This window comes from Betta splendens, chromosome 17 (assembly GCF_900634795.4).
Source record: "Betta splendens chromosome 17, fBetSpl5.4, whole genome shotgun sequence".
Taxonomy (NCBI): Eukaryota; Metazoa; Chordata; class Actinopteri; order Anabantiformes; family Osphronemidae; genus Betta; species Betta splendens.
Window position 1 is genome coordinate 15,359,994 of NC_040897.2, and position 12,575 is coordinate 15,372,568.

Here is a 12,575-nt window from a genome sequence, read left to right on the forward strand (position 1 = left end):
GCCTCCATGTCCTGCAGAGGTTCCCAGGGCCTGTGCAGAGGTTTGACCCATCTCTGAAGGTTGTAGAGAGGACTGAGGCCTCTGAGTTCAGTGTGTGATCTTCCTGCTCAAACCTTTAGTTTCTGACACTGCTTAACCTCATGTTTCATCACCTCCAGCAGCTCATGCTCTCCCAGTGGACGTGTGTGGGCTTCACCACTGTCGTCTCAGTCCTGCTATTTCACATCGCTAAAGCAGAGGAAATGTTTGTCTTCCGTATCCTGTTTTTGGGATGTTTGGACGTTTGGAGAAGCTGGCAGAGAATCAAACAAGAGGCTCTGGCAGCAGCGAGGAGTTGAAGGTAGGATGAGGACGGGGAGGTTTGTAGTGAACAGGCGTAAACACTTAGAGGTCACCCACCAGAGAAGTGCTGCAGCAGCTCCTCATCACTCACAGACACTCAGTCATTCACTCAACTCCAGCACCTAAGGGTCAGGTCCAGATAAGAACTGGAGGTGCGTTCAGGAGCTTGGAAAGGTGCGCTGACCCCGTGGCTCCCGCTGCATCCAGCTTGAGCCTGGCTGAGGATCCCCCAGGGCTTTAAGAGCTCCACTACAGTCAATGAGGGCTACTTAACCTCTGTCAGGAGCCAAGAACGAGAGGTCAAGGGTCACTGAGGTAACAGTGTCCAGACAGGTGACCCGCACAGATCATAATGGAACCAGTATCAGCTTATGAACTGTAACTGGTACAACTGGTACTTAGTGCCGGTAACAAATCATTTTACTTTGATGAGGAAGAGCGTTTGAAGATGTCAACATTATATTAAGTGATTGTTTTGAAGCTAAACTGAAGTGAACCGGTTCTTCTGCCCCTCCGTCAGCAGCAGCTGGGCTGAAGTCCTAAAGGGGGGGGGTGCATAGGTGGCAGGGCCTCGGGGTCTAAACCTGGAGGGGTCAGGGGTCATTTTATGTGTGGATCAACGACAACAAAGAGCCAGAAGCACACACACAATCCTGTGTTTGCATTGGATGTGGAGGCTCAGTTTGCGACTGCTCTCAGGCTTTGTGTAAAAGTTCAATGAAGTCAAATGTCACTCCTCAGATTTTAAAGGATGTTTTTAAAACTAATTGCACTAAAACGCTTTAGTCCAAACGTGCGTTCATGTGATGAGAGGAAAACTGAAAGGTGTCCTGTGAAATGATGATGGAAACTGATGGACCTTTGTTTATTTTATTACACTTCAATCAATGAACCACTTTCAAACTAGGGGACTGAATTTCAAGGCTTGAGAAGAACTGTTATTTCATAAAATACTTTCCTTTCATATCATTTAGACGCTGATGAGAAGCTTTCAGACATTATTGTATGGACTTCTCGTCCACTCGTGTCTGTGGGAGCGCGAGCTGTCTCATGTACAGCAGTTTGAGTGGAGTCTGGTTGCGCTCCGTACCTGCGGAGCCCCGTCGGCTCCGCACTGACAGCAGGAGGAGTCCGAGAGACAGCGGCGGAGGAGGAGGAGCGCGCGGAGCGGAGCGGAGCGGAGCGGAGCCGGAGGCGGAGCTTCGCCATTATTGTCACCGGTGCGAGTGAGTGAGTGACTGCACGAGCGTCTCCAAAGTTTGACTGCGTCGCTCTGCCGTGGATTCTGCTGCTGCTGCGTTCCGAACCACTGACCCACTCACTGACCAGTGACGCGGACGGAACCGGGGGTCCGCTTTACGCACGGAGGCGCAGCGGGGGCGCGCGGACGAGCTTCGGCTCCAGGAGAAGTTTTGTGCTGAGGCTGCTCCCGGTGAGTGCGTTGGAGCAGCGCGTGAAACAAAGACTAAAGTCACTACAGTCGCTCCCACTGAGCCGCTGGCCCACTCACTGACTGCCCGACACACGTCCAGCAGGAAGCCGTGGACCGGAACTCTCGCCGCTGCATCATTTTCACGCTGCTTGGGACCAAACTGACACCACATGAGTCGGATTGACCGCACGCGCGCTTTGCAGACACTAAATCCTCGGGGGTTGAAATAACCAGGGCGATGGATAATTTCTTCACGGAGGTAAGAACTGCTTACACTGCTTCGTTCGTGCGTCATGTTGGACACTGAACGTGACAGACTTTGGGAAACTTCACTGATTCTCTTGAGTGGTAACTTTTATAAGTATACAAATACCACAAGTACTAAGTCAGTACAAACTGACTACACTGTAATAAAGCTGTAGATGTAGCAGACGCTCCTCTGTGAAGACATCAACAGCTCCTCTTCCCTCTTGCATGTTAAATATGATGGGATATAAAGCCGCTCAGACGGTATCGAGGGTCAGACAGGGGCTTGGACTGGGTCCCAGTGGACCTGTGGTATTTCCGCAGGTCCTTCTTCTTCCTCCAAGAAAAAAAAGTGCTATTAATAGAAGTCTGAACTGTGTCCCACTGGGAGGTTTCTGCAGACAACAGCTTGTTGATGGTGACACAAACGCTGCCACTGGTTGCAGCTTCAGATGATGCTTTATATTGGACAATAGTTCAGTCAGGTCCAACTTTAGGCCAGGACTCGTCTGATTGTGTTCATGGACGTAGAGAAGTAATTAAACCTTTCAGTCTTTGGGTCGTGTTGGGGTTCCTCTAATGATCCGAGTTCAGCTCAGACTCTTATTATGCTGAACTTTATGGTTTGACCTTCTGTGCTTTGACTTGTGTTGTTGCAAACTAAAGGTGTTTCAGTTTTGGCCCGATGGTCTAACAATTCAATACACAACATAACCCTGGGCTAAGGTTCTGTTGTTGCTGGGGTTTGTCACAGTTTTATGGCTTTACAGCCCAAATTAAACAGTCATCAAGAAAGTATTTTTATCGGAAGCAAAAGGAAAGTGGCGTTTTGGTGTGTGAGCTTCAGCGTTGTGTGGGGTCATAATAAACCACAGCGCAGCCTGTGAAGCGTCTCATCTCTGATCTGAATCACCTCAATGCTTAATGACTCTTCATTGTGCTGACTGACACAGCAAGCACACCTCTGATGATGTCATCCAGGTAACAGCGGCTCCTGCTTTAAAGGTAACATTCATACCTGCAGCTGACTCAGGTGAAACACAACCACTCTGTGAGAGATTTAAAACCGGTTCCTCTTCAGGTGTAACGGTCACAGCTGAGCAGATGCTTCCTGGTTTGAGACGTTGCTCCTCTCCCATTGGTGCGCGCACACTTTCAAAAGCCTCAGAGGTTTTTCAGTGGTAGAAGAGGTCAAAGGTCACTGGACCAACTGAGCTCCCAGGTGCCTGCATGATCGAAGTAAAACAAACACTGTGGAGCTGTGGGCTCTTGTTCCCACAGTGTACAGTACATGTGGCCGTGGAGCTCAAATATCTGCCTGCCTTTATATCTGCCAGTTAATCACAGCTAAAACAAAGAGGCCAGTCTTTAAGCGAAAGGGCATCTGACAAGCAAGTAAACCAGCTTCCAGCCAGTGCAGATGGAGGAATGTGGAATGTTTCACATTTAAACTGAAGCCCGTGTGGATGAGGGACCCACAGTCCAATCAGAGACCGGCTGCTGCTCACGTGTTGCTTCTGCTGTTGGTACGAAGCCTGTCAAAGTGCATGGAGGAAACCAGATCATGGTGTCTTAACCTCAATGCGTTGTTCTGGTCCTTTTATCATGGTTCTGAAATCAGAATGACTTGTGGAGTTGGACTAATCAAGTCTTACATATTTTGCACAATATGATCAAATTCACAAACGGCTGAAACACTAAGTGAAGCAGAGTAAACAGTCGGCTTTAAGCACAAGTGGCTTTTTGGATCACATTTTTCACATCCCTGAACTAATTAGATCCTTTCTGACGTGATCTGTCGAGTTCTTCAAGTGTTTTACGAGTGCAGAGACAACATCCTCGCCTCAATTACACGTCTGAGTGCGGAGCGAGGGCAGCGCTCATTGTCCTCAACTACAGAGACATGACTGCTGACAATGACATGTCCTCCAGAAGGAGGCTCCTCGTCTCTAATTACTGGTCTGCAGCCAAAACAGTCTGGACCCGAGTCAGTGCGACTACGAATAGACGCGGTCACAGATCCAGACTGTGGATTTGCATCATTGGGGGCATTTTCCTGAAACGTGACTCAGCTTTGTGACCCAGGGTCAGTGGGAGTGAATGTGCAGAGGAAACCTGCCAGACAGTGGGAGTCAGCGGCGCGCTGGGACGTGAACCTGGAGCCTGCGCAGTGGTTGTGCGCTCCGTTTGTGTGGCGGCGGCCGCCGGTGTGCGTCGCTGGACGCTAAATGTGCGTTTGCTCCGGGACCTGCAGCGCTGAAGGTGCGGCGCTCGCTGTTGACACAGTGGAATCCGTCCGTTGAGCCTGAGCGACGCTCGCAGGGTGTGTTTGTGTTTGAACCAGTGGGCGTGGATTCGCGTCGGCTCCACCAATCACACGTGTGTGTTCAGTTCAGATCAGTTCGTACCGGGTTGGATCAGCAGCGCACGCTGAGGGTCCAAAGGTCCAAAGGTCCGGGGGTCGGTCGGGTTCCAAAAGCAGGGGCTGAGAGGAACCGTTTCTGCATTAACACAGCATTGGATCAGATCGTACAAGTAGCAGGACAAAAGACAGGCCCATAGAACCGGTCCAGGCTCAGCTGATGCGTCCTCTGTCCAGCGTCTGCACACAAGGCTTCACTAACCTGGTTTCCTACTTTTCCAGCCTGAATCGACCAAAGCTTTTCCTTCTTTGACGCTGCTGTGTTTTGTTTTTTGCTGGTCTGCATTTCTCATTAAAGCCATAAAAACTAACGGCCCAATCATGGCTGTTAATAGGCTCCCTGCAGTAAAGCCAGGCCCGGCCCGGTTTACGCGGTTCTGTTCTCAGCGTCCCGTTTCTCCTCTTCGCTCCCTGCGTTTCTGCTCGTTCACAGCTGAAACCTGACACCTGAGGAGCCGCCAGAGGAACCAAGAATTTAAACGACTCGCAGATTTGTCGCTGTGTGCGTTTCAGCGCCTGCTCCTCGTGGCCCGGACAGCTGGGCCCGGCCCAGACCGGACTCCAGGCAAATCCCTCTCTGGCTGATCTTTCGTCAAAGCTCAAATGCAAAAAGGAGACACAAAGGAAGCAAACACAAACTGTTGTCACCACATACTGTAATTGGAGCTTTTCTGTAAAGTGACTGAATATTGCAGAACTTTCCCCTTCGCTCGTTTCATGGAGCCAAGACAAACAGGGAACGTTTGGCTTCAAGCTGAACCTGAACCCGCTTTGCTTTCTCGCCTTGCGTCTAATTAAGTCTGGAGAGAACCGGCGAGGAGGGAGTCTGAGTCCCCATCGCTCATGCGTGTGGTGGAAACCTGACACCCGAGGCCGGCGGCGCCGGGCTGCGGGCCGGGTCACTTCTCCTCAGAGCAGCGAAGCGACGCCTTCAGGGGCCGATCGTGGACCTGAGCCAGAGCTGCCAGCACTCGCTCCTAAACTGGTTCCACCGCTGTCAGCGGCGGCTGAGGATCCAGACAGGGAAGCTGCCTGGTCCTTTTTCCCATGATGAGTCTGTTCTAAGAGTCTGACTTCTATTCCTCAGTGAAGCAGCTCAGTTGCTGATGAGACGTTTGACCCCCTGCTGAGCAGCTGCTCTGTAGCTGAATGTTAATGAGACCAACTCTTCCAAGGTGGTGTCGTTTAACTCGCCTCCGTCCTTCAGGTTCCTTCACGTCTGCCTTGTGTCTGTTTGTAGGTTAATCCATGATTTACTGTAGACGCCTCCATCGCAGCCTTGGCTTGTTGTGATACCGAAGGCCGTGACGGAGGACGAGCATCAGATAGAGGCTGATTCCACGTGTGTTTTGACTCAAATGCATGAGTTGAAGGATTATCTCTAGAACTGACTTTGTTTCCTTCTAATGTCAGGAAATGTTAAGTATTTAAACTCACTCATCAGTTATTCACACTCTGATAAATACCAAAAAGCCAAAAACACAAGCCAAGTAAAGCTGAACAAAGGATCCTCTGAGGCTCTAAATTCGCTTTAAATCATTTGAAAAAAGCGACACGTGACTGAAAAATGCATCATGTTTCTCAGCTGCAGGTTTTCATCGTATTCCAGCTGCGCGTGCTGATCTGAGCTCTCGGTGCTGAAGCGGAACCGGACATTGTCTGAATTTGTTTAAACCTTTAACTTTCCCCGTCACAGTACTTCACCTTCTTCTCCAGCGCGTTCTCCTCCTCTTCCTTCCACCCCAGCTTTTTATAAAGTCTCCGCTTCCTCCCGGATGCTCCCAGCATTCCTCTGGATCCCGGCGTTTCCTAACCCCGCGCCCGCTCCAGCTCCCTCCACATGCTCATGGGCTGGAGCTGGTTCAGGTGTCATCGGGGATTCGCCACATCTCATTCATGACTCTTCACAATGGAAGAATCTGTGAACGGGACCTTTAGTTGTGATAAAGGATGGTAGGAAGCTGGTTTGGTGGCTGTAGAAGCGATTTTTAAACCAGTCTAGTAGCAGTAGTAGCAGTCTGATGGTCTCCTGACTAATTCTTCAGCGTCCTGCTGCTTTGTGCTCAATTAAAAGCAGGAGTTAAGTTCTGACGTATCTTCTCTGACAAGGTGTCGCTCTTGGGTTTTTCTCTAAGTCCATCAGACACGCTGTAAGAGACACGTTGTTTTGGTTCCTCATAGAGGTTGAACACATGTGAAGGCTGAGTCCATGTGTTCCATGTGGTCCGCTGCCTTACATGGATCTGGTTTCACAGACGACTGGTGTTTGGAGCAGCTCAGCGACCCGTCGCTGGCCTGGGATCAGCTGCTGTAAGCTTTGCTGAAGCAAAGATGCAGATGCAACTGTTTCACAGTGTATGTACCTGTCTGACATTGAATGTCTACAACTTCACGTTCAGCTCGCTGCATCAGAGCATCAAACTTCGATAGTTATCTGATCCCAGACTCCACTTTGTCAGCAGCTTCCAGGAAACTCGGACCCACACAAATGCACACCCACAAACACAACACTGGAGAAGGCCGGACGCGACTCATTAGCGCTTCCTCTGCATCCTGGTAGGTCCTGTCCTCAAAGTACTTAGTGCTACATCAGAGTATCGTTACTCCTGCTATTAGGGAGGAAAAGTTGAGTCATTAATGATCGATTTAATGTGGCTGAGTGATTTTTCTGCTCCGCACAAAGCCGACAAGGCAACAGCATCACATCTGCTCTTCAGACAAACCGGTTTCACTCCAGATTCATCAAACCCATTAAGACAGTAAGGACTGGATGATACAGAAACATAAAGATACTATATTGTTATCTTTTTTATGGGGAGATAAACGATGCTTCTTTGCATGAGCACCAGCGTCCGATGTCACTAAAGAGGTGAAGTCATATGGTTTAATAGCTGATGGATGAACGGCTGGCTGCCTTTAGCTTGGCTTGGTGTCAAGTGGATCCTACTCAGAGAATGTGCTGCCTCTGTTCTGCCATCGCAGAATCATTTATTAACATTTAGCCTCTGGTCTTTTCTTCGTGTGTCTTGATCAAAGGTGTGTCAGACCATCAAAGTGCTGTTAAGCTTTCATTCCTTCTTTACCCGCTAATCTTTTGGATTTTTCAGTTATTTGAGTCCCAGACAACAATTTCCTCATTATATCGTGATAAATGGCAATTTAAGGAGCCTTTGGGGTCTGCAGTTTGTTTACACATGCACCAGTAATTCTTCTCTAATTTCACCCTTACCTCACCACTTAACCCGATTCCCCACCGGCCAAGCCGCCAGAATTATTACGCAGACTTTGCGAGTGCACTCAGTGACTTGACACTATTCCAAAAAAGCCATAAAGCTTGAAGAGACCGTTTAAAAGCTGGGTTGAAGCATGTCTCCAGCATCGGGCCTTTCTCACACTGAAGTCAGCAAACAGCCAAGACTCTATAAACAAGGTTCTGTCTGCGCTTGAGTGGCTCTGATGTCTTCAAAAGGATTTTTACCTGAAGATAAAGACTTGTTTCCCAAGTTCAGATCTGTCTGCAGATCTGTGCAAATGTAGGTCAGATGGACCCTGAGCAGAAAGCAACAATGACCTGGAGTATTGTTACGATTGTGACAATATTTCCTGCCTACTTCAAAATAAAAGCCCTTACTTTCACTTAACTCGAAAAGGGATTTTCTAGGATCAAATAAATAGAAAACTGCAACATATAATAGTAACAGTAGCTTTGAGGGTTTAATGGTGGTGTTTCCTTTTAAACTGTTCTCAGGCCTGAGCGACTGCTTTAATTTAACTGCACAGCGTGTTTCTCATGATAAAGTGCCCTTATTGTACGAGAACAAGAATGGGCAGAAAGGGGAAGACAGTATTTATATTCTGCCTGAGCTACGAGCCTGAGAAACCAGCGCCAAGCGACCACAGCTGGGCAACACATGGCCTCAGCTGCCAGCCCAAAACACACTGGTGCGCTCCACATCCTGCAAGTACCAACGCTCTCCCTTTCACACACACAGGAATAAAGTAGGTCAGGTGGGACTCAGCGACGGGACTTTCCTCCCATTTCCTCCCGTCACTGGCCTTAGGGGTTGTTAGTGGTGGATACTGGTCTGAGCCAAGTTCAAGATTAGGTTGTTGTGGATCCCGAGGTGCAGAAAGGAGTTTGTTTCTTCCTTGGTGTCGAATGAACCAAAATGAGTCGAATGACAGCACCCATGTACTCTACTTTGTAGAACTTTGTAGTTTCTGTTGTTCTTCAGGCGGCCAAGTACTGGCATCGCTTTAATGAAACAGCTTCATGTAATCGAGCTGTTTTTTCCTGTGGCACAGCTTTATCTGGAACGTTGAGGTCTGTTTGATTGTGAGAGAGACAATAGACCGACTCCAGTGTTTGTGATGGGATAGGCTCAGTGATGGTGGGCAGGTACTTGTTTGTGAGGAGCAGCTTAGTGCTGGGGTAATGGGATTGGACAGTCAGACTGAAGGCATTTTTTTTTCTGTCTACACCACTTATAGTAAAGCCTAGTAGATGCAGTAAAAGCTTGTTATTGTTATCCTAAGCACTACGTTACCCATGAGCCTCAGCTAACAGTTTTAATTAGGATAACACTTCAGATGCAAATCAGAGCTGTAGTGAATTCTGAAGGCTTCACTGTTGCAGACGAACCAAACATTTCCTCATTCATCTAATGAAGTTTCTGTTCCCGTCCCTGCCTGGTTTTGCTCAGGCTGTGACACAACAGCCGACGTTATCTGTTTATTTGAACCAGGAACCTTTCTTTGTATGATGAGTCAGTATTCTGCTGATGGACCACAGTAGAACTAAATGTACAGCCTTAAAATGAAATACAAAGCAAATGTCTGTTCTGGAAAAGTAACTCTCGACCCGTGTTTGAATCAGCGAGGTAGAAACAAGCAACAGAACTCGGACTGCAGCCTGGACTTGTGGGCTTCACACTTACAGTACTCTGTTCTCTAAAACAAGTCGAAAGCACGTCCACGTTCCAAAAACCCAGACCACCGGCTTGGTCCCCGAGGTCCCGACAGATCACACTGCATCGCTCGGGTTTGGGGCCATCAGGGGTTCATGTATGTCCTTGTCTGGGCTGCATCAGGAGACCATACACAGCATTTACTCCACAGTCTGTGATAAATGAGTCTCTGACCACCTGAACTACAGTAGTTTGAGTGATCAGATCTTAAATTATCTTGATCTCACGCAATCTCACGTTTGATCCAATCACACATTTCAAAAGTTGGTGTAAAAGAGAAGTAGTCTACAGCATCAGGTGAAATTAATGCTCTTTACAGTCCAACTCTGCCACTATGACGTCTGTGAGCTGCTCTGGAGCTGCTATTAAGAGCAACTTCCAAACCACACCAACCTCTATAGGAGCCACACCAGCCGCGTGGCCATCTCCAACCTTGGATACATCTGTGCCGTGGGTCAACTGATGTGAGAAAGAACAAAAATGGCCACCAGTGGGATTAAAGGTTCCCACAGGAAGGCGGTCGACAAAGACACGAGTTCAGGCAGGAAAAGCCAGTTTGCATTTCTCCACTTCAAAGCTGTTTGTTTTCAAAGAACTTCTAAAAATCTCTTTTGAACACGTTCATCTTTTTTGCATGGACAGGATAAGAGTGTTTATGTTCGAGTCGGGGGCACAAGAAAGTCTCGGAGCTCAGGTTTCGTTTTCACCCCTTGGATGTTTCATGTGGTGGTCTTGAAACAGAAGCATCGGCCAAAAGCATCTTCTGAGCTGGGCCTGTGACCAGGTGCTGGCAGATGTGTTCACATAATGAGCCAGGAACATTTTTATAGCAAAGGAAAATCGATTGTGCGAATGTGCAGGTGCAGAGTGTTGGTTCAGCAAAAACAAGCTCTGGTTTTGGTTTATACTATTATTATTTGTCTGCGCCCTCTTTGGATAAGCTTTAAAGGCAGACAGAACTTTTTTTTATTGGCGGAGTTCAACCTCAATAAGAAGAGCATGAGAAACATCAGCTTTGAGAACGAAACACAACAGTTAATGACAGTTATTGTTTGGAGCAAAGTCATTTGTGTCAGATTTGCTGTAGTAGTTCACTGTAATGGATAATTATTACTGGACTGGTGCTTGTAGCTTGTGAGAGTTTAGAACCAATGTCTTCCCAGCATCAACCTGGGAAGTTCAGTGTTCAGAAGGAGCACACATCTGAATCATCAAGACTGGCCTCATTCTGAATGGTGTCATGAGCCTATAGAGCCTATAGAGAATCACCAGACATGCTCATCAGGACTAACATTAGCTGAATTCATCAGCCACTTCTGACTGAACCTACAGCTACATGTGGTCTGGAGTCTGTCTAAACTTAGTCTACTGTCCAAACAGTCCAGAGAAAAAATCTCTATAATTATATGTAGTTATACTAAAATAAGGTATCAGCTCACATACTACTATAAACGGCAATAAAAACCTCTTCAGATTTAAGTCCCTTCAAGGATTTGCTAGAGTTAAAGTTGACTTGATCGGGTCAGGACCTGGTTAGTGGTGAAAGGACGGTGACATGGCATTCATGACATCACACTGAGTCAACCAGGTCCATAAGCAAACATCTAGATCAGTGCAGAGGAACATGAGGCGTGTTGAGACGCAGAGAAAGTCCAGGAGCAGGTCTGTGGGCGACTGAGCAATTAGACAAACAACGTGGGTCTTGAGTCCTGCAAAATTCCTGCATCTTGAGAGTGCGGAGTTGTGAAACTTGATCCTTTTTCTTCCTGGTACTTTGGAGTTGTGGAAGTTTTTCAAGTGACCCGTTTTACGGTTCTGGGATCTTGGGCTGATGGGACCATGCACAAAGCTGTCGTTGGTGGAGAACCAAACGTCCACGTGATTCTCAGCTGTACGACAGTGGCGACACTAGTCATTAGAGCAGCAGGGCTCAGCTGAGACGGACAGAGTGCCCACATGCTGCGCTGCAGAGACGGCCCGTGTCAAACAGCACGTTCATCACCTCTAATCAAACTGCTGACACGCGGGTTTCCTGTCGCTTCCGTCCTTCCACTGCTGGATCTTGTCTGCCTGTGTTTCTCCCCTGCAGCTTTGGTTGCCGTCCAACCAGCAGAGCGTCTAAGTCTCCCCCAAGTGCGCTGCAGAATCACACGGATCCACCCTACAGCTGTTGTCCAGATCCACAACAACATGTCTTTTAATTATCCACAAGGCAGCTGGAGTTTACCGAGAGATCCATCTCCCAAAACTCCATGTCTCAGAAGTTTGGAGGATTTAGCGTGGGAAAGTGTTCTTCCATTTGTTAAAGGCTTAAAGGGTTGGAGCAGATATGTGTAATTGTGGCTCGGTGGAGCTGCCGCCTACTGTAACTTCACCTGGTTTCACCACGTTGTCGCGTCAGCAGCTCGTGCTCACGCTCCTTTGTGCTCGATGCTTCCTGATAAGCCGATCACTGACAGAAGAATCAGTCATGGAGCAGCTGCTTCCTGTGCAGCCTCCACTCCACACCTCTGCCCCCACCCGTCCTGCTGAGTGACATGACCTCTCACCTCCCCAATTCCAACAATTGCTTCAATAATTCCAACCTGCCAGGTGTTCTGCGTTGTTGATCCTCTTTCAGGCTTCTGTTTCATGTGCAGAGTGATCCATGTTGCATGTCTTGTTTAAATGAGTGCATTAGCTTCTCTTAACCCGCATCGAACCATCATATACTGTGGTAGCAGGTCCGATAAAATATGCAGTCAGTGAACATCTGGCCCACGGTCGCTGTCACTGAGCGAGGCAGAAACAAGGCGTTCTGGAGCAGCTGTCCCTGCGTGAACTCCCACTCACTAACGAGTCTGGGCTAAATTTATTCCGACCGCAGAACCTCTGAGCTTATGTTGAAAGTCCGTGTCGGAGCAGAATGTTCGGAGGGAGGAGAGGTTGGCACCGCGGACGTCGGTGCTGAGTCCAGTGGAAAGGCTCAACGCTCTGCATGAAGTTTGCTTTGCTCGTTGCCATTTTTTTGTTTTTTGTGGGGGAATCCAGATGTTGAGTCAACCTGGACTTTATGAACGGAAGCAGTCATTTAGGAAATGGCTACAGTTCATTGTTAGAAAGTCTGTAGGTTTTTTGTTTTTCTCTGTTCTCAGTAAAGCTCGTTGGACTCCGTGTCTCCATTTCA